At 39.1% G+C, this 22972-nt stretch overlaps 4 non-coding genes across 4 annotated transcripts; all 4 read right to left on the bottom strand.

Annotated features, from left to right (window-relative positions):
• Window positions 1–15147: 15147 nt before the first annotated feature.
• On the bottom strand, window positions 15148–15220 carry TRNAM-CAU (transfer RNA methionine (anticodon CAU)). The gene has a single exon. It is a non-coding gene; the product is annotated as a tRNA-Met (tRNA).
• Window positions 15221–19705: 4485 nt separating this feature from the next.
• Window positions 19706–19778, bottom strand: TRNAV-CAC (transfer RNA valine (anticodon CAC)). Its single transcript has one exon. It is a non-coding gene; the product is annotated as a tRNA-Val (tRNA).
• A 738-nt stretch (window positions 19779–20516) lies between these two features.
• TRNAV-CAC (transfer RNA valine (anticodon CAC)) lies at window positions 20517–20589 on the bottom strand. The gene has a single exon. It is a non-coding gene; the product is annotated as a tRNA-Val (tRNA).
• A 1238-nt stretch (window positions 20590–21827) lies between these two features.
• Window positions 21828–21900, bottom strand: TRNAK-CUU (transfer RNA lysine (anticodon CUU)). The gene has a single exon. It is a non-coding gene; the product is annotated as a tRNA-Lys (tRNA).
• Window positions 21901–22972: the final 1072 nt, after the last annotated feature.

The following is a 22972-nucleotide window of genomic DNA, read 5'->3' as shown; positions in this document are numbered from 1 at the left end:
ATATATATAGTAGAGGTTGTAGCCAGAAAGGGAGAAAAGCTCCCAAAAGCTTGTCATTCCAAAATTCTGTTAGTCCAATAAAAAAGGTATTATCACAAGATACTTATTCCATCTGTTATTTTGGACTTTGTATATATATATATATATATATATATATATATATATATATATATAATGTATGTGTATGTATATGTAGGGCCCTCTTCACCTGTTGTTTCTGTGAGTCAAAATATATTAAAATATGTAATACAATTCCAGTTGGTAGCATAAAGTGTTTGACTGACATCTTGTGGCTGTACACGAAAGGACAGTTTTTAATCTTCCACCCACCCCAGCCCTTATAGGATATAGTGATTTGTTTGCTTTTTTTTAGTGAAAAATATTACAAAGCTAACGTTAAATAAAATGCAGACCTATACATGCTATTCAGTTCTTAACAAATAAGTAAAACTATGTAAAACCAACTAACAAAAACAAACAAAATTTGCAATAATACAGTCCTTATGTTTTCCCTTAAGATTGTAAGCTTGCAAGCCTAGTCTCTCCACCTAATGTATCGGTTTGTCTTAGTCTGCCAATTCTAGTCTTGTCATACCCCTTGAATTTATGTATTGTAAGAAGCACTGTGTAAATTGTTGCCGCTATGTAAATAAAAGATAATAATAATAATATTGCTACATACAATATACCCTTAGTATGCACTTGACACCCTCTGATTATAAAGGTAATTGGTGCTGCCATTAGGTGATTAAAAGCCTATCACAAAGCGGAGGTGGCATAGGAGAGGTGTGATGGCAGCTGAGGGAAGAGGCATCCCCAAAATCAGCATTAGGTGGCTATAACCAATAATGGTTATGGTTGATCCCCATAGAATAACATATATATTTACACGGTGAGCTAGGCTGCCCCAGGCCATCTTGACATTGCCTGAGTGGAGTGCTGTAAATCTGTATTTGCATTTAAGACATTTTGCTGGAGGGACCTAGGCATAAGGAAGTGTAAAAAACCTTCTGCTCTGCTCCTCAATATATGGGCATGCCTGGATCTCTCCCTCTTCTACGGCGGTGGCTTTTTTGTGAAGGCAGGGTTAAGTCAAACATGGGGTGAGGGATAATTGCGCACAGGGGCAGCACTAGCCTCAGACTGCCTTAAGTCGGCTGAGAGAGGACTGAGGACTGGTCATGGCTAAACACTGCTCCCTCACCAGGATAAAAGGGAATTCCCAGTTATGAAAATTGGGTTATTTTCCCATTCAAAGTCTACCTAATGGAAAATCTAGCTCAGATCTTATCTCAGGCATCCGAGCTGCCAACATGGACATTTTCTTACATTGATGTGACTGTCACACTTCTCAGATGTGTCTGCAGCTTTCTTCCAGACCTTCTGCCCAAATTTGCTTGTGCTTATCGGAAGAAGACACCTTGGCTAGTCACTACAAAGGAACAGTGACTGGCCCACCTGAGAACTCTTGCCATACTATTAAGTTAATTCACCTATATTTTGTATCCGTCACCAACAAGAATACGTTTGTTCGAGCAGAGCCCTCGTCCAGATTGTCATGTTATGTGCTACTTGTTATGTCCTGTTTACTCAGTGTACAGTGCTGTGGAATATGATGGTGCTATATAAATCAATACATTGTAGAATAATTTTGATAAAACAATAGGCGCAGTGCTAAACAATAGCAAAAAATGACAGCCTGGGTCGGGCGATTGCCATCAACTAAAATGTCTCCCCCTCTTTTTGTTGGCTCCAAATACATATCCAGATTGCGTTTAGGCCGATAGCAATCACGCTAAGCCTGGGCTTGGCTAGTTTTTTGTCCCACCTCTACCACTGGTACTACCCATTCCTGTAATATAAAAGTTTATATAGTATACAGGTAATGGAGGGAATCCGTGTATATATATATATATGCAGAACATATAATATCAGGTCGGTAGCTGCCCCGGTGTGGCCATTAAAATCTAGCCATCTTACCAAATGCTGCAAGTCAGCCCTTCACAGTTCCAGATGCAAACAAATACAATAACTACTATCTTAGTATTGAATTGTAGTTTTTTTATTTGCCATTTGTATTCAGAATTAAAATAACAAATAGTATTACACATGCAAGAACCACTGATAAAGAAATTCAGAATCGCATTCATACATGTAAGTATAGCCCACATAATCTAATCATACAATATAATTAACAAACATTAAGAACTTCATTAATTTACTTTAGATTCCATGAACGATAAGGACCATTTAATCTCTCCTGCAAAAACAAATAAAGTATTGTATTGATTGTAATAACTACATATGTCATAGTAACTAACGACTTATATGCAACTGTGTAATTTGTTGGTTTTTTTGTCGTAATGCAATATGCTTGTTGTTATAATATTATAATAATAGTTTTCTCCGCAAGCCATAGAACTGTAGTTGATCGATACATAAAAAAATGAAACGTGCGGGTTATTTTTGAGAAAGAAATCGGATAACTGGGGACTGAATGAAGAACTCAAATAAGATGACTTGTAAAGGATTGTAAAGGATTGTAAAGGAAGTAATTTAAAAAAAAGTAAAAAAACAGAATTTGAATTGTTCTTCAGTTTAAACATAGAGTGGAAATATACAGCCCCGAATTCATAATCAAGGCTCCCCAAAGAGCAAAAAATACTGATGTAGGATGCATGGTCATTAGTAGAAGATAGGCATGAAAGGGCAGGGCAGAAGTGGATGTGATGTTAGGGTGAGACTTCCGACTATGGTTCTGCAACAAGAGCCCTAGTTACAGCTCTGCATAAAGGTGGACCAGTGTAGATTTTCCATAAGACAGGTTAGATGCCTACAGAACCATATTTCTAAGTATGCCATAACTATGCATGGTTGTGATAGCCTTACCAACACATTTTACATCTAGCTCTCACACGTTTCTTCAAACTGAGAGTTTTTGCTCACAAATGGCATTAAATTGGCTGTAGTCACAATTCATATCATTCCAAGATCCTATTTCCTGGACATGAGCACAATCTTCATTGTATTCTGCATCATTTGGTTCTCCTGGGCCCCAGTTCCTATAAGAAAAGAAAAGGAGAATGGATGGCTGAAAAAGTTACTGGTGAGCCCAGTCAAAAGGCCCTACAATGCATTTGTCCATTAGTGTCATTGTACAGGACATGCACCGCTATGGGACCTCCTATAGTTGGGAGTAAACCAATGGGATTGCAGCTGACACCAGAAGTAGAGTTTCAATGAGCCTAACTATTACATCCTGTCATCCTTCCACCCTCCTCTACTGGCCCTGATACTCCACCATCTAACTTCTCAGGTACAGTCTCAGTGTGGCTGGAAATGGTCTTTATCTTAGTGCACTAACCTGGAAGAGATAACAAGAGGAATTGAAGTGGGCCAGCTGCGGGACTGATGAGCCAAGCCAGAACTGGGGCAGTTTGTACCTAGTTCTAAACCAAAGCCACCCATCTGGCTCACCGGACAAATGCCATGTCGTTATTGTCAATCTGGCCCTTTTCCCAATGAATCTTGAACAGTGAAATGTGTAAACTTTATTCTATTAGAGCGAACATACTCACAGCAGAGGCATTGAACACCTAACACTGAATTTAAAAGGATATTATTTCTCATAAACTCATAACTTACTTGTATGACGATTGGTAGACTGTTCCATCCACCCATTCCCAATCATCTTCCTTAGATCTATCATGTAGACCTATCCAAAATCTTTTTTCACTACTGTCAGCAATAATGCTATTGATGAATTTCTGCAAATATAAAGGGAAAAATAAACAGTTATTATGGTCTATAATCACTGGTGAAACCTATGCTATTGCAAAAAGACCTGGGTTCACCTCAAGCCTGGGCTCCTTTCTAGAATAATAAATCCCTTCTCCATCTATACCTCTTCACTTGGTCAGCTCACATATTGCCTTTCTGGAATTGCATCATGGACAGCATCACATTACATGAAGCTTAACATCTCAAAGACTGAGTATATGGTTATTCTCGCATACATTCTGTCCACAACTTCAACTGTCCACAAAATACTAATTCACTCCTTTGTGATATCCCATCTGGATTATTGTTATTTCCTACCAACTGGTCTCCCGGATGAGCAGAGAGACTGGTTAGTGATTAGAGTGTAATTAGAGATGAGTGAGGAGATGTAGGGAAGGGAACCGCTGTGAAGGGCTTTAAAAGTAAGAGACAGCCAGTGAAGAGACTGACAGAGGGGAGAGACGTTAGTAAAGCGATGTGAGAGGAAGATGAGGCTGGCAGCAGCATTCATGGTGTATCTGTTTTAACTTATGTTAGAGACAGTTGGATATCTAAACTGTGAATCTCTTACCTGCTCACTTCTACTGTTAATTACAACCAAGTCAGCCCCTTTGTCTTTACACATAGACCTAGAATCTGACCAATCATGCTTTGATGTGGAGAAGAAATAGCAGCTGTCCCTGTAGAATTCCCAATCGACTTTACAAGAGATATCTGAAACAGAACACATAGTTGGTGCATAATAAAATAACATTTGTGAGCAGTATGAACTGAAATGTGAATTCCCAAAATTTTTATTACTAGTATAAGATAAGAAATAACTTTGTAACTGTATTTGAATGTGTTCTATCTTACTTTTGCTAGACAATCACCCCGGAATCCATATCATACTGCTTGTGGTAAACAATAGAATGGCTAAATCATAACCACCCAGTCGGACACACTAACCAATGGAAGTCTATAGAGGAATGAGCTTCATTAGCATTACTGTATACATCGCTGGATTATATGCTCAAGGGGAAATTTTTTTTTTTCCATGGGATATGGAAGTGCTAATGCTTTGTAAGAAGGGCTCAGACATAAGTGGTTGTCCTATGTACAAAAATTGATGCAACATTTACCATATCTACTGATAATGCCCCAATGCATCTCTTATGCACTATACATTGCAATCAATATCTTACTTCTTGGTGATATTTCCAGGTCACGTAGCTGTGCCCTAATGTCAGCCACTGTAAGAGAAAATATTAAATTTGTCAACAAATCCTTATAAAATCTGTGACTACATGTTGTTATTATACATATCTTTCATAATACAATAAAATAAATGTTTGACCAACCTAGTCTGCAACCTAGACTGCTAAATTATGTTTTTTTTAATGATTTTTAATCCAATTATGAACATGAATCACAGTGATACATTTAAAAAAAAATACAAACATTAGGTTGACAATATCATATAACCCCATATTACACACATGTAATGATAACGTATTTATTGTCCATAATCCAGCACATTAATATGCATTAGTATAAGCATGAATAGTAGGAGTCCTGTGAATGTAAAACATAACATTTAATATAAGTATATTGTTTGTGTACTTGAGCCAGCCCTTGATTGAAGAATCCAATTTGATCATTAAATTGAAAGTTATTATTTGAGGTTTTTTCGCTTTTGCTGCTAATTATTTTAGAAAACAGTAATGTCACAGAATATAAATCCTACATGAATTTAAATGTAACATAACTTTAATGTTCACGCCTGCAACACTTCTTATGGTAATAACATTTGCAACAAAACGTGCTTGTTTATTACATAGCTGTTAATAACATTTCATCAATTATTTATACCTTGAATTGCTAATTTCTCGAAGTCCATGTTGTATTTTTCACTTTGGCTCCCAATCAGTTGAACTGAAACAGAAAAAGAAGTAAAATGGGGAAATCCCAGGTTTTCTCCTGTGATAAAGTGTCTCGGTACCATATAGTTATATAGTTATATAGGCTGAAAAAAGACATGCGTCCATCAAGTTCAGCCTTTCCTATATCTGTTAATTTGTTGCTGTTGATCCAAAAGAAGGCAAAAAAACCCCGGGTTTCACTCTTTCCAATTTTGCACTAACCAGGGAAAAAAATTCCTTCTTGACCCCAAAATGGCAGTCAGATTTCTCCTTGGATTAATAAACTGTTTCCCCATAATTAAAGATTATATCCCTGAATATTATGTTTATCCAGGTATCCATCCAGTTGCAGTTTAAACGTCTGTACAGACTCCGATAAAACTACCTCTGCAGGCAGAGAATTCCACATCCTTATTGTCCTTACTGTAAAAACCCCTTTCCTCTGCTTTAGTCTAAATCTCCTTTCTTCCAGTCTGAACGCATGACCAGGTGTCCTATGCATAGTCCTGTTTATGAACAGATTTCCACACAATGGTTTGTATTGGCCCTGAATATATTTATATAATGTTATCATATCCCCTCTGAGGTGACGTTTTTCTAAACTAAACAGATTTAAATTAGTTAACCTTTCTTCATAACTATAGTGCTCCATTCCTTTTATTAATTTTGTAGCCCGCCTCTGCACCCTTTCTAGTGCTATGATATCCTCCTTTAGAATAGGTGCCCAAAATTGCACAGCATATTCAAGGTGCGGCCTTAACATTGATTTATACAGAGGCAAAATTATATCTTTATCCCGCAACTTGATGCCCCTTTTTATACACGAAAAATGGCATGGCATTATTATTATTATTATTATTTATTGTTTTATTAAGCACCATCAAATTATGTAGCGCTGGCATCGTTGGCTAACCTATATTATATTTGATGTATATGTTAAATTTTGACAAGCTGGTGGTCTGAACAATGATTGAGGTGACAGTCATGGACAATTACTATATTTGCTCAACTTATAAGTTGACCCTGATTATAAGATGACCTCCTAAATATAAGACAATCCTATTGGGAGGGGAATATAAAGCACTGTTTTTGGCTTTATTGCTTTTATTACCATACGTTATTTTCTTATTAATTTATTTTGAGAGTATCTTTCCCCTCTCTGACACAAGATCATAGGGTGTTAGTAAGAGCAAGGAATGATTTTAACAACTCAGTATCCACAGAACATTGAATCTTCATTCATTGCGATTATTTGATTGAACTTCACTGTGAACACATGAATAAAGTAAAACAATAATGGTTGATCCTGGTTTGCATAACTCTTGAGGCAACCAGAATCAAACCACCTCATCCACCCCCACAAGCAGTACCAAAAATTGCAGCATTCCAGGATTGCCTAAATTTAGAGGCATCCTGGAACACAATCACCCGATTTAAGCTTCATTGGCCTGTCTTTTTTTAACCGCCCATCTCTGTGACCGGTTGTTACAGTCATTGGGTGGTTTGGAGGCCATTTTGTCCCTTCATAGCTTCCTTCCTGAGTCTTACAGGAATGCTGTGTTGCCGCCAAACCTGGTGATAACACAGCAATTACTGGGCAGTGCCACAGAACTGAGGCCTGAATAAAACACAACACCTGAATTAGGAAAAAAGCTTGTCTTCTAATCAAGCAAATACTGTATGTCATTTGCAACAGTATGTGAAATTTTTGGTGAGAGATAACTTAAATGGGGGGAATAACAAGAGCAGGAAGTTAATATGGCTGCTCATATGAAACTGATTGCTTAAACATATTTACTGCATATTTTAAATTCATCTGAGAGGAAGAATGGCACCGTATAAGCCAGTAGATGAGACAGAAGTCAAGGTACTTTTGTAATAAAGAAATCCATTTTACGTCATTTTTTTTTTTTTAATATTACAATAGTACCTGGACTCCTGTTTATTGTAACTGTACACACCGTTGCATACTATTATTTATTTTATGGAATTGTGAAATGTAATTTAAATAAAATAAAGTAAATTCTAACCTTCATTTTTTAGAACATCTATGTTGAATTTATTCTCCTTTAATTTTACTTCTGCATTCCTGGTGCTGTTGGCTTCAGCCAAAACTGAAAGAACAAAAAAAAAATCAGTGGACACAGGATTGTGGGTTTATTTTCCACTTCACCCTCAATGATGACAGGAAAATGGTTAAAACACAAAAAATTATTATGCTATTGTGTTTATGTTACTCAAGTGCAATGGGAAAGGTCCCCATTCTATATACTTGTCCGTGTCCTCGGAACGCCAAAATGTCCAAGTGGGAACTTGGGCACTAATGTTCACTTATATTATAGATCAAATAGATGCCCCTTACGAAAAAATTACTGCAGTTTTTCTGAAGTAATACTGCAGTTTTTTGGACATGAAAAAACTGCAATACTGCACTTTTACTGCACATTTACTGCAGTTTTACTGTATTTGTACTTCACTGTACTGCACTTTTTACTGCACTTTTTTATATATTGCAAACCTACATTAGTACTTCAATGTACCGTAGCTTTATTGCATTTGTACTTCCGTACAAAAATAACTGCAGTAAAACTGCAGTACAGTGAAGTACAAATGCAGTAAAACTGCAGTAAATGTGCAGTAATACTGCAGTAAAAGTGCCGTATTGCAGTTTTTTCATGTCCAAAAAACTGCAGTATTACTTCAGAAAAACTGCAGTAATTTTTTCGTAAGGGGCAGGGTGCCAATTTGCACAACATAAGTGAGCAATATGATCATAAACACCCTTAGCATTTGGGAATAATGTCATGGGCTGAAAAAGACTGTACTGTTGAGTATTTTCAGGGCTGCTGGCAAAACAGTGTATTTCACATACAGTCACGCAGTAATGCATGATGATGTCCCTCTACTGATGTCTCTAAACATTACCCCATAGTGGACAATAGAATAGACATACACAAAGAAATTGGAAATTAATATACACAAGGGACTGGACAATGAGCAGAACAGGTGGAAAGGAAAATGGACACTTGTATGTAATAGGCATTGTCATTGAGACGGCCTGCAGCTGGCCTAAGCTTCTAATGACCAACCCTGCTAAAAATGAAATCGTCTCTAAGATGGCCATGCTGGTGCACAGTGCACATGGGGAGGTGTTTGAGGTCTCTGGATACCCTCTACATGTGAACCTGATTCCAGATTGCATAGAAGTTGCAACGACAGTCATGCAACAAGCTGTTATGGGGCATCTTGAACAAATCAGAGTTTTAAGTAGATAAGAAATGTGACTGAATGGAGCAACTGGTTCACTGGCTTACCTTTATCAGTCAGATCTCTGAGCTGAGCACTGCTGCTTTGTGACTGAGAACTGTCACTTGTGCCTGTTTGAGACAGAAGCAAATTTGTTCAACGCATCTAATGAAGGTGCCGAATTTCCATAAAGACTGAATACCCTTTTAACGTGTAAATGTATGGGCTATATACCTGCCTTCACAACATGTTGTCAAGTTAATCAGTAAGTTTCTTAGTCTTTCTAGCAACTCCAAGAGTCGATATATGTGAGTAGTTACTAAATGGTTACCCAGGGTAAATATAACAAATTAGCAGTTGTCAGAAACATTGTATTATATCAAAATTATATTTTCTGAACAAAAAGCAACAGAACATTTTTACAGGCAATACTACTACTAATCCAAATGTATTGGAAGAGTTCAAAGACATGGAAAAGTACAATTTGGATTTGACTTAAAGGGAGAGGTAGCTTCATGCGCCCAAGGAGGAAGCCTGGTGTAGTGGGAGTATAATGGCCCAATGGATATTTGGCAGGAAACACACTCAAATGCCAATCTGGTCCACAAATAATTCCCAACCTACCACTTACAGGGAGCACTAGAAAAATCCAGTCTATGTTACTTTACTATGTTAATTTACCATTAAAGTCCACAAAAGACTAACATTTCCAAGGGAGGCCCAACATTTTGAAATCATAGAGGGCTATGGGTGTGTTACACTTTCGCAAAAGGCTATATTGATTTGGCATCATTTTGGACCACCAGCCTACCATGAAGCAGCTGGGTTCAAGAGCAGCAGAGACTGGTCAGATGCCAATGGCCCAATGGCCAGTAAACATTATATTTCAAGATAAGTTAAAGGCAGTAACTGGTAGTACTCACTCTTGTATAAAACAGTTATGAAGAGAGCTAGGATCAGAATGTAGGATAGTACCAGGAGAACATAAGCAAGACACAAAGGACGTTTTGTCTTGTAGGATCGTGCTGAATCTAGAAATAAATGAGTGATATAATAAGCAGATGAATTTCAGTCAAATTCTTAGGTCAAATTCTTTATTGCAAATTGAAAGCCTTCTCTGGACACCATTAATGAGACACCTGTGTGGCAGGTGGAGCTGCTCAGCCCTAAGGTTTGGTCAGAACCTACAAATCTGCACAGCAAAAAAAATATACAGAAAGGGGAGAGCACATCCTAAAAAGCATAAAAGTCATACACATTTGAATTCTCTCAGGTTGCTTCTAAACTAAAAGCTTTGTTTTGTGTATATATTGGTCATTATTATTCTAGCAGCAACTAAAGAATCTGAATGTCTTTGCCTTTTATGCTTTTATCCTCCTTAACACAACCTACATTAAGATCTGTTTTCTTTATCGCATGGAAGGAGGGCTGTAAAATATGTCATCCATACAGATTGGTGTCATTAGTTCAACTGTATGGTACGATCAATCGTAAATTCTCTCTCTCTCAATGTCTCCCTACCAACCACTTCTGTGTACCTGTCTCCTTTCCCTTTAAAGTGTGAGGGGTAGGGGATGTCAAATATAGGATCTCCCCCAGGTGCCAAATACTCTAGGTACACTCCTGCCATACACATTTTAACACTTGCATTCTCTCCTTCCCCTTTTTTCCCCGCTCCCAGGCTGCACTAACCCTAGTTGGGTTAATCTTCATGCCGTATGGTGACACACCCTAAACTAACACCTACACACTCTAACACCAAATATACTCATGCTAATATCATATATTAGCACACAGCCTAACACCATACGCTCAAACACACATGCCAAAACACACACACCTCACTTTCTCTTCCCCAATGCCATCTTAAGTGCAGCTTACACCGCTTTCTCTCCCCTCACTTTTGTTTCCAGTGGGTCCAGTGGGCCGCTCATACTGTCTGGTGAGCTGCCACGCTGCTACTGCAGGGACAGGTGGGAGCACTGGGTATCTCCAGAGACTTGAGACCGAGTATACTTCACCCTCAGTGTTCCTATTCAGGGCTGATCCCAAGAGTTCAACCCCCTTAGCAACCCTAGCAACAACCCTTCTGCCAGCCCTAAAACTGATTGTCACAGCCCCTGATAAAGAAAATTGTACCAAACAAAAAAACTACCAATCTATGGCATTGAAAAAGTTACACACATTGTTGGTATTGGCTCCCTATTTTTGGTAAGCACTTGGAATGTTTGGAAATGTGTATCACAGTGTTCTATAGGACTCAAAATCATAATATTTTGTATAAAAAGCAAAAAAAATTTTTTAGAAAGTGGGTATAATAAATGCATTATTCTTGCCTTAGTTACATAATACCTACAAGTGGATAGGATGAAATATGTCAATGTAGAGTATTCAATAAAACATTGCAGGTGTCAATTTAGGCTTTCTTGTATGGGGATCCCACTGTTGTCCCTCAAAGGCTCAGACACCAATGAGTCCCATTCATTGAGTTGTCAATTGCCTCTGAGTAACGCTTGCGGGTTAAGTCCCATTGAACTCCTTGGTGAATTCACTGAGGACTTCACCATCACCATTTAGCCTCTACTAAACTCGGAAGTGAGTGAATTCCTCACTATAACTCCTCCCACATCGCCATATAGTCTCGTTATGGCACAGTCAGCTGGATCCTCTGTGATCCTGAGAATCTTACCTTTCTTACTAGTTCTATGCTACAAAAACCATTTAAAAGGGTGATGGGGTAACATACAAATTAATGAAAGCTGAGTAAAAAGAATCCATTATACTAAATGAACACAAATATTGCAGTACCAATGACACAGCAAAGAGACAAGGTCAAAATGTGGGTGGCAAGTCCTTTTCTATCGACTCACAATGATATCAATTACTTTGGACCAAACGCATAAGAGGAACAGACTGTAATATAATAACCATCTGTAATATAATACCCAGGAGCTACTATAGTTTATTTTAGGGGCACGTATATCAAGGGAGTATGAACATAAGTCTAAGCTTTAACCGTGCCTCATTACAGGATTTCTAATTTAATTGTAAGTAATCACAACTAACGTAGAAGATATATATACACATTCAACGTTTTTGTATTAAAAAAAAATCTAATGATGCAACATGATTAAACATTTTTGTAGACTTAAATAGGTATATCCCATCCTCTTAGATCATCAGGAACCCTAAGATACTGCGAAAGTTGCATATACAGTAAGAGTACCTATCTCATCACCACATGCATTCTATATTCCTGATTAATTTAATGTAGACAGACATATAAGAGGTAAAATTACCCGCAAACAGCATGTCACGATTGGCTCTTTCGTTACATATGCTGCAGTCGTTGTCCATGTTATATGCTGAAATGCTTACTCGTTATGTGTATAGCGTTGATATTCCTTTTAGCTGAAGTTGAAAGGAAATGCAAGAGATAAAAAAAAAAGGTTCGCTTGTGATATGCCATTGTTTTCACACAGATCTGTCACTTTTGCCAAATATTATATTTTCAAGTTAAGTTCCCAATTAATAATTTTTAGGGATTAAAAAGATATATATATATATATATATATATATATATACACTGTGTCTCATATATATATATATATATATATATATATATTTATATGTGAAACACAGTTTATGCACAAATCATGAGACCATCCATCTTAATTTTACTTTTATGAGATTAGAATTGGTTGCGAGAACCAGCATTCCAAATAGCAGTGTAGGAGTAGGTAAGTACTCATGTGAACAGAGAAATCAATTGCAAAGTTACTATTTGTAATGTGATTTATGGTACCAAGCTCCATGTCATCTTCTTGGGTAGTTATTTGGTTTAATGTATTTTCAAGTCCCCTATTCAATTTGTCTGTGTCCACCTATAATTTAATTTATTGTTAAGCTAGTTTATATAAGCTTAATTTGTCGCTTATTCACAAAGTTAGGTAATTGATCACTTTATAATCAGTACAAACCAATAGGGAGGAGGAAAGAGAGAAAAATAGTTTTCCCCCTTTCAAAAAATGACAAAAACATTAAGGGAAAAAAATGAAATCACTGGCAAAAAAAATGGTGCCAGTGAGTAGTGGGGTGAAAGCATGACATCACTGGCATAAAAAATGTGTGAGAGATCCCCAAAGACTTCTCAAGCCATACTGCACTGGGAACAGTTAAAAAAATCTTTTTTTAAAATATATATAAATAAATGAAATGAAAAAAAAACCCCTTACCACTTCCGCTATAAGTAAAAATAAATAAATTATATTATAACATTATATGTATTTATATAGCGCCAGCAGATTCCATAGTGCTGTTACAATCAGAAATATCAATTAAACTCACACAAAGTGGTACAAAGGGAGAAGAGGGCCCTGCTCTTGTGAGCTGTCAGGCCCCATCCGGGCAGAGGATCTGCATGTCTTTAGTTTCCCTGTCCTCTTACAGTTTCCCTAGTCCTTGCTATAGTTTTCCCTTTGCAGTAATCCATTCCTGGATTTCCCTATGCTCTGTCCTGTACCTCTGATTCCTTTATTCCAGTCTTGCTCTTTGTGTTAGCTCTGTTTCCTTTATAATGTGTGCCCCACCCGTGTGCTCTGTTTGCCCCAGTCTGCAGTCTAAAGGTATGTCCTTGGTTTTGTGTTTAGATTCAATGTTTGGTTTCAGCTTATTAGTGATTCAGTAAGCAGGGTTTAGCGTTAGGACTCACCGTAAATTGGAGTACTTTGGTGTAGTGGTGGGCTAAGCATGCTATGGCCATATGATGTGATGGAATCTCCAATTGTTATCACATAGTCCTAGGCTAGTTCCTGTATTCAAGTTTGCCTGTCTCTTATGTACCTTTGCCCTCCTTTCCCTGAATCATCTGAGGATTTCGGTTCCTCTCTCCTCTCCCCATGTCCTGGTTAAGATGTCCTATCCTTGCTTAAAGGAGAAGCGTTCGAGGATTCTGGCTCCTCACTACATCCCCTGTGTTCCTTGCCTTGTTCCCTGTCCTTTGTTGTGCCCTGTATCGTGTATGTCTTGTCTGGTTATGTTTCTTGCTCTGTCCCCCTGTCCCTTGCTCCTTGCTCTGTCCCCCTTGCTTACTACGTTTCTGTTTCTCCTGTACTCTGCTTAGCTTCCCTACTCCCAGCCTGCAGCATCCTGCACATGATTCTAGTGCTATGTATCATGCCTGCTCCAGGGTGCCTGCAGGATATCACTTTGTTTTGGTAAACATCGGCTGCTATGGCAGGGCGCTGATATGTGGCTGCACAACCCTGGGTGCTCGGCGCCTTGGAAGGCACGGTCGCCCTGCATCAGGCCCTGACCACTCCGCTACTGCGCAATAACCCCTGAACGCCATCTTTGGGCGCACTGGGTCATGGTAGCCGTCTGACCACGGACCTGGGACCTTACATGAGCTTACACTCTAGTCGGCGGTTGAGATGGAAGTGAAGCAGTAGGAGAGGACTGCTTGGATGGGGATGAGTTGATTGTTCAGATGACGTGATTAGGATGATGGTTATTGATTGGGGGAGATGGTGTTGCAGTTTCCCTCCAGTGTAACTTATCTGAGTAAAGCCTTAACAATTGCAATTAAGCTAGACAAGAGGTCACCAAAGTTAACCCTTTGAAATCAACAAGGTATGGATACAGGCAAGACAGACATACCAAGGGGTTACGGCAGGAGATGATAGGTTCATGGGTTGGTCGGATACAATATGTGATAATACCTGTAGGAGAAAAGGATATGGTGGACATTAATGATGGTGAGTAGTTGGGTGAAAGCATGAAGACCAATGTCTGGATAGTCCAGTGTAACTCTTATCTGTGCACTTATAAAGAGTGCACTTGGGATGAGGTCACTGCAGCCACATATCCAAGCAAGACAAGATTATTTAAAAAAAATCAATAACCCCCTAAACCCCTTAAATCATCATGTAGCCCACTGGTACATAAAAAATATGTATGTGCCGTATGACTGTAATAATATGTTGCAAAACATAAATTGGTCATTGTTCAGCTGTTGAATTTACAGTATAGAAAAAAGTTTAAGTAAGATTGTAAAATGTGATTTTTTTTTTTCTATTTTAGTAGAAAATCCTAATTCCAAGATTTTGTGGTAGGTCCTTTGTAAGTAGTCACACACAATAAAAACTACATTCTCACTGTAAAAGCATATGCGTAATTTTACAAAATACTAATGCTTCTATATGAAAATCTAAAACTTACATGCCCTGTGTGAGGATCGAACTCACGACCTTCAGATTATGAGACTGACGCGCTACCTACTGCGCTAACAAGGCAATTGCTTTAACTGGTTTCAATAAACTCTCCTGTAACTGATACCCCACGCCAATGGTACCCATTCATAGTTTCATATATGCTTTAGAATCTGATGGAAGAGGGCAGTAGGGAAGATGCAAGAGCAGGACATTTAGGTTAACTCATTGCATGTTTGCTACCACAAACTCTCATATTGTCATAAAGTTTTCAGTTGCTATATTATTGGGTCATAGAAAAAAGCCTGTCCCCTATAGTAACATAGTAACATAGTTCATAAGGTTGAAAAAAGACCAAAGTCCATCAAGTTCAACCTATATACATATTGTGTCCCTACTGTGTTGATCCAGAGGAAGGCAAAAAACCCTTATGAAGCAGATGCCAATTGCCCCATACCAGGGGGAAAATTCCTTCCCGACTCCAAATATGGCAATCAGAATAAATCCCTGGATCAACGTTCTGTCCCTATTAATCTAATATCCATAACTTGTAATATTATTGCTTTCAAGAAACACGTCCAGGCTCCTTTTGAACTCTTTTATTGAGTTTACCATCACCACTTCCTCTGGCAGAGAGTTCCATAATCTCACCGCTCTTACTGTAAAGAACCCCCGTCTGTGCTGGTGTAGAAACCTTCTTTCCTCCAGCCGTAGAGGATGTCCCCTTGTTATAGATACAGTCCTGGGTATAAATAGGTCCTGGGAGTGATCTCTGTACTGTCCCCTTATATATTTATACATAGTTATTAAGTCCCCCCTAAGCCGTCTTTTTTCCAAACTAAATAACCCCAATTCTGATAATCTTTCTGGGTACTGTAGTCCTCCCATTCCCCTTATTACTCTGGTTGCCCGTCTTTGAACCCTCTCCAGCTCCACTATATCTTTCTTGTACACTGGTGTCCAGTACTGTACACAGTATTCCATGTGTGGTCTGACTAGTGACTTGTACAGGGGTAGAATTATTTCCTTGTCGTGGGCATCTATGCCCCTTTTGATGCACCCCATGATTTTATTTGCCTTAGCAGCAGCTGCCTGACACTGGTCGCTACAGGTAAATTTACTGTTAACTAAAACTCCTAAGTCCTTTTCCATGTCAGTCGTCCCCAGTGTTTTCCCATTTAATACATATTCCCAGCCTGGATTTTTCTTCCCCATGTGCATAACCTTACATTTATCTGTGTTGAACCTCATCTGCCACATCCCAGCCCAAGCCTCCAACCTATGCAGATCCATTTGTAATTGTGCGCTGTCCTCTATTGTGTTAACCACGTTACAGAGCTTAGTATCGTCTGCAAAGATTGATACTTTACTATGCAATCCCTCTACAAGGTCATTAATAAATATATTAAAAAGAATAGGACCCAAAACTGACCCCTGTGGTACCCCACTAGCAACAGTCACCCACTCAGAGTATGTACCATTAATAACCACCCTCTGTTTCCTATCACTGAGCCAGTTACTTACCCACATACACACATTCTCCCCCAGCCCAAGCATTCTCATTTTATGTACGAGCCTTTTATGTGGCACCGTATCAAATGCTTTGGAAAAATCAAGATATACGACATCCAGCGATTCACCCCGATCCAGTCTTGAGCTCACCTCCTCATAAAAGCTGATCAGGTTAGTTTGACAGGACCGATCCCTTGTAAACCCATGCTGATATGGAGTCATACACTTATTTTCATTGAGATACTCCAAAATAGCATCTCTTAGGAAACCCTCAAACAGTTTACACACAGCAGAAGTTAAACTAACAGGCCTATAATTCCCCGGGTCACTTTTTGTCCCCTTTTTGAATATTGGCACAACATTTGCTATGCGCCAGTCCTGGGGAACAGACCCTGTCACTATAGAGTCCTTGAATATTAGAAATAGGGGTCTGTCTATTACATTACTTAACTCCCTTAGAACGCGGGGGTGAATGCCATCTGGACCTGGTGATTTGTCTATTTTGATTTTTTTTAGGCGGCACTGCACTTCTTCCTGCATTAGACAGGCGACATGTACTGGGGCATTTATCTCATCCTGCTGTATATTACCTGGCATTTCATTTTCCTCTGTGAATACAGCAGAGAAGAATATATTTAATAGATTAGCTTTTTCCTGATCCCCGTCTATAACTTCTCCCTCATTACTTTTTAAGGGGCCATCGCTTTCATTGTTAACCTTTTTACTATTTATATAGTTAAAGAACATTTTGGGGTTTGTTTTACTCTCTTTGGCAATGAGTCTTTCTGTCTCCAATTTTGCTGCTTTTATCTGATTTTTACATATTTTATTTTTTTCCCGATAGCTTTTTAGTGCTTCCTCACTGCCTTCCTGTTTTAGTAGCTTAAATGCCTTTTTTTTGCCATTTATTGCCCCCTTTACATTTTTATTTATCCACATTGGTTTTCTCTTGTTCCTGAATCTTTTATTCCCATACGGTATGTACCTTTCACAGTGAGAATTTAAGATATTCTTAAAAATCTCCCATTGAGCGTCTGTACTCTTGTTTTTGAGGACATTTTCCCAATTTACAGTGTTAAGGGCTTCTCTTAGTTGATCAAACTTTGCCCTCCTAAAGTGCATAGTTCTTGTGGCTCCTCTAAGAGTTCCCTTATTGAAGGACAAGTTATAATGCATCATATTGTGATCACTATTTCCTAGATGTCCCCTGACCTGCACATTAGTTACTCTGTCAGGTCTGTTGGTTAATATTAAGTCCAGTAGGGCGCCCCCTCTGGTCGGGTCCTGTACCGTTTGGGACAGATAATTATCCTTACTTATAGTCAGAAACCGGTTTCCTTTATGAGATTCACAGGTCTCGGTTTCCCAGTTTATGTCGGGATAGTTAAAGTCCCCCATAATAACCACCTCATTGTGATTAGCTGCCTTGTTTATTTGCTTTAATAATTGATCTTCTGCTGCCTCCATTATATTTGGTGGCTTATAGCAAACCCCGATCAGTATTTTATTATTTTTCTTTCCATATATTTCTACTCATAATGACTCCACATTATCATTTCCCTCACATATATTCTCCCGCAGTGTGGCCTTTAGGCTGGACTTTACATAAAGGCAAACTCCTCCCCCTTTTCGTTTTTTTCCGATCCTTCCTGAATAGACTATACCCCTGTATGTTAACCGCCCAGTCATAGCTATCATCCAACCATGTCTCTGTTATACCCACTATGTCATAATTTTCTTCAGACATTATTAACTCCAGTTCGTCAGTTTTATTGGTCAGACTTCTGGCATTAGTAAGCATACAATTTAGAGGTGTATGGTTTTTTTCCCTATGAAGCCTATCCCTATTAACTATTCTAACCCCTCCCTCTGCTCCACCCCCAGGTACATTTATAAGCCCCAGCTCTCTATCTACACTATCTTCCCCTTCTATATTGTAGTTTCCCTCCCCCCCTTTCCCTAGTTTAAACACTCCTCCACCCTTCTGACCATCTTCTCCCCAAGCACAGCTATCTACCCTTTGATGGCCTACCCCTGACACTTTATCAGATAATCTCAGATGCTAAACTTTGCATGGTAAATATGATGAACCTGGCCTTCAGAATACGGTTGCTTACATTGCATAACCATATGGAGTCACATGACCTGTAAATGGTGCCATATTGGAAGCACTCATTTTGCTTTTCCCAGAAATCTGTTAACAAGCCACTTTACTCTGCAACTGATAAATGCTATTCAATAAAACTGCTGCATCCGCACAGCATTGGCTCCTCTTAGTCTGTGCTGGAGGAAGTGGAATTTGCTGATGACTTTTCCTTTTTCCATGTTTGTCTTCTTAAAATGTTTTTGACATGAATAAATGTTTGGGAATGTGTACGTTACAAGTCTGGGTTGCAATTGTGTGAGAAAAAAAAATCGACAATTTGTAAATGTTTACTGCATAATATTAAACATTCATAGATATATACGGATGAATGCTTCTGTCTATGGTACATCTTTGATTCCTACATACATAATAACCATTTCTAAATGAGCTGACCATCTGACTCTTGAAATAGTAACCCTTAAATAGCCCACTGCTGAAAGCTGCTTAGAGTAGAGTATTTAGCCCTGTACATAGTCCTTCCAGGCTATGCTGAAGAATAAGAAGCCTAAAATCTTCCACATACCACACTGGTGAACCCTCCATTCTAACACTTCCTACTAAGCCGCGGGAGAATGGTTTCGTTTTTGTGGAACAGCAGGTATTAAGGAGAGAGACAGATTTATTTATTTATGTAGGAATACATTGAGATTTCTGTTTTCATATGGTGAGATATAAGAGATTAGATATAGGAGGGTTTAGAGTTTACTTTAGTCCAAGTCATGCCAGACTGCAGCTGCAAAATCACATTTTCAGCTCCTTAGGGAATAGAAATGCCTGTTTTGTGCTGGACTCGTGTCTTTGTCAATGGTTGAACGGCAAAGCATAGTTATGAAGTAAATCCCAATGTGTTAAGAAGGAGATCCTGTTCTAATACACAGAGTTTAATAAATAAATACATTTAAAAAAAGAAGTGTTTCTGCCCGGTTTCGAACCGGGGACCTGTCGCGTGTGAGGCGAACGTGATAACCACTACACTACAGAAACTTGCTTAATGGTTATGTCCTTTCCATTTATACATACATACATACAGGTGTACAGAGCGTTCCAACAGCCTTTCCAGTATTTTTGTTTGTAAACCATCACATTTATTACTGTCTGGCAAAATATTTCGGAACAAGATCTGCTTTGAATGCACCTGTCTCTAATATAAGCACCGTCATTTCAGTTCCATGCTTGCTGGTTCACAATACAATCGGCTGTTATTCTTATTATTACCACACGATGTCGCTGTGTGACAATGTCTCGTGTGCACTTTATTTAATAACGGAAAAGACTACATTAAATACAGTACAGACGTGTTAGTGAACAACATATTTACAAATTTAAATTGGATGTACAAGGTAAACATTAATTATAAATAAAAAATTAAAAGATAGCAGAGGATGGTTTCGATCCATCGACCTCTGGGTTATGGGCCCAGCACGCTTCCGCTGCGCCACTCTGCTGTATGCTAGCTGTCGCTGGTATTCTCAATACAATACATACAGAGGTGTTTCTTGTGTGTCAATTTCATTATAGCAAATACTAGACAGTAAAACTAGTGTTTTGTGAGAGATTGCTCTTTATCTTGATACACTGCGTGCTAACCAGCATACAAGCAATTTCATGTCTAGGTTTAGGCCTAATTTAGATTTTTTAAATTAAAACAAGGATGTTTTTTAAAGCTCGGATATGAAAAAATGACTTATCGAAAAAAAAAAAAAATTAGTAATCTAAATAAAATGTTTCTGCCCGGTCTCGAACCGGGGACCTTTCGCGTGTGAGGCGAACGTGATAACCACTACACTACAGAAACTCACTGTATTGCTCTCTCTGAGGAATGCCTCTCAGTGTGTAGTTTGGGGAAAAGGTGATTATTGTTTACCTTATTTGCATGTGCCTACCCAGAATCCCTTGTGGTTGTGGCAGAACCATGAGATTTCTGAGGAAAAACAAGCCTTCTGGCTTGTCTGGTGTTTGTAGATGAATGTTTAATAATGTTTCTACTACCCCCTTAATTGTAAGTGGAAGGGTTTTCCATCACCTTTACCCACCATAACGTTTGTAATCGTTTGGACAAGTGCAGTGTATTTCTTAAGCTTGTCATTATTACATAAATACCTAAATTGAAAAAAGGATAATAGGAAATGAAAACCGAATAATAAAAGATATTGAGGTTTTCTTAAGAGCTTCTTACTTTTTCTTGGAGGGCGTAGGTTTTCTTAAAAGATAGAGCCTTCAGACTGTTTTACTAAACTAATGTTCTTGTACAGCGGTAAAAACAGACCGAGTAGGGTCCTTGAGGTGACGTTTATATTATATATACCGTATTTGCCTGAATATAGGCCGCGCTTTTCCCCCGCTTTAAGTCTTAAAATCAGGGGTGTGGCCTATATTCGGGGTCTAGCACAAGAATGCGCAATTCGTATCACCCGACACCCGGGACATGCAGTTCCGGACGCCGGACAGACAGCAGGGTTAGGATACAGATCCCCCGCAACACTGCAGGGGACCTGCATCCTATTCTCCAAGACGCTGAGACAGCACGATGCGCTTTAAAAATCTGCACGATGCGCTTTAAAAATCTTCTTTGCCGGCACTTCCCACGGCGGAAGTGCCGGCACCAGAAGTTGTCTACGCGTATTGCGTAGATGTGCCCTGCCGGCCCCGCAAGACACCCGGGAGTCTGCTTTGGTAAGTCGGGGGGTGGGCACATCTTAGGGGCAGAGTGGCAGCATATCTCGGGGGGGCAGAGTGGCAGCATGTCTCGGGGGGGGGCAAAGTGGCAGCATATCTCGGGGGAGGGCAGAATGGCAGCATATCTGGGGGGGGCAGAGTGGCAGCATATATATTCTATGGTTTTTTTACTAAGTAATTTTTTTCTTTAGAAATAATCAAGCCAATACGGTATATATGTTGGAAAGTACAGCATGTGAGGTTCCAGTAATGAGCAAATACACATTATAAATGCTTATATAAATATTTCTAGATATTTCGTATTTGAAAATGAAGGAAAACCATGAGGTGAAATAAAAAGTAACTCACAAAACAAACCGCCCAACGTGGGGCTCGAACCCACGACCCTGAGATTAAGAGTCTCATGCTCTACCGACTGAGCTAGCCGGGCTACCTGCATATGCACTTGTCCTAGGTAATGACAGTTCTTATGCAGGTCACTCAATTTTGCCTGAATTGGCTAAAGGAACCAGAATTACATTTAGTTAGGGGCACTTAGGGAAACAGGGACAAAAGTGGTTCTTCCTTAGAGAGAGTTAAGGAGAGGTATTGCTCTCCCCTTGTGCCTGTGGTCTCTCAATGGTTGAGAAAGCAGAGCACTGGGAACGTCATATCATAGAACTCCACTCAATGATGCGGAGTTAACTAAAGTGTGAGAAGAATGCTGTAAGTTGCAGTACAGCTCGAGAAGAATATGCTCATACTCTTGCTTAGTTATTTGTTATATGGGACAAAAAGACACTGTGGAGAACAGATTCTATAAAGGATCGATGTAATTGAAGGTTAATCAGACTTACTGTAAATCCATCACCTGTTCTTATTCAGGGGTTATTACAGCCAGTTAGATTAGCTTAAAGAGATATAGTAGCAGCAGCCATCAAATTGTAGCCAGTTCCTCTCACAGGATGACTCCACGAGAAGATGGTCAGTATGGTCAGTATGGGCGTCATCCAAATTTTGAATATTAATTTAGGAAAAAAAGAAAAAGCCTGAATATAACCTGCCCCCAGTTATGCACATATGCCCCCCAGATATGCCTTATACCCCCTTATATGCCGCTCTGCCCCCAAGAAATGTCTTATACCCCCCTATATGCCACTTTACCGTCAGATATGACTTATACCCCCTATATGCCACTCTGCCTCCCAGATATGCCTCTCGACCCCCTATATGCCACACTGCCTCCCTGATATTCCTTTTAACCCCCTATATGCCACTCTGCCTCCCTGATACTCCTTTTAACCCCCATATGCCACTCTGCCTCCCTGATATTCCCTTTAACCCCCTATATGCCACTCTCCCTCCCTGATATTCCTTTTAACCCGTTATATGCCACTCTGCCTCCCTGATATTTATTTTAACCCCTATATGCCACTCTGCCTCCCTGATATTGCTTTTAACCGCCTATATGCCACTCTGCCTCCCTGATATTCCTTGTATCCTCTATATGCCACTCTGCCTCC

The sequence above is a fragment of the Sceloporus occidentalis genome, unplaced genomic scaffold, assembly GCF_023333645.1.
Source record: "Sceloporus occidentalis isolate IW3139 unplaced genomic scaffold, rSceOcc1.0.p SCAF_174, whole genome shotgun sequence".
NCBI classification, from domain to species: Eukaryota; Metazoa; Chordata; class Lepidosauria; order Squamata; family Phrynosomatidae; genus Sceloporus; species Sceloporus occidentalis.
Note: the sequence above shows the minus strand (reverse complement) of the source record. Positions and strands in the feature narration are given on the sequence as shown.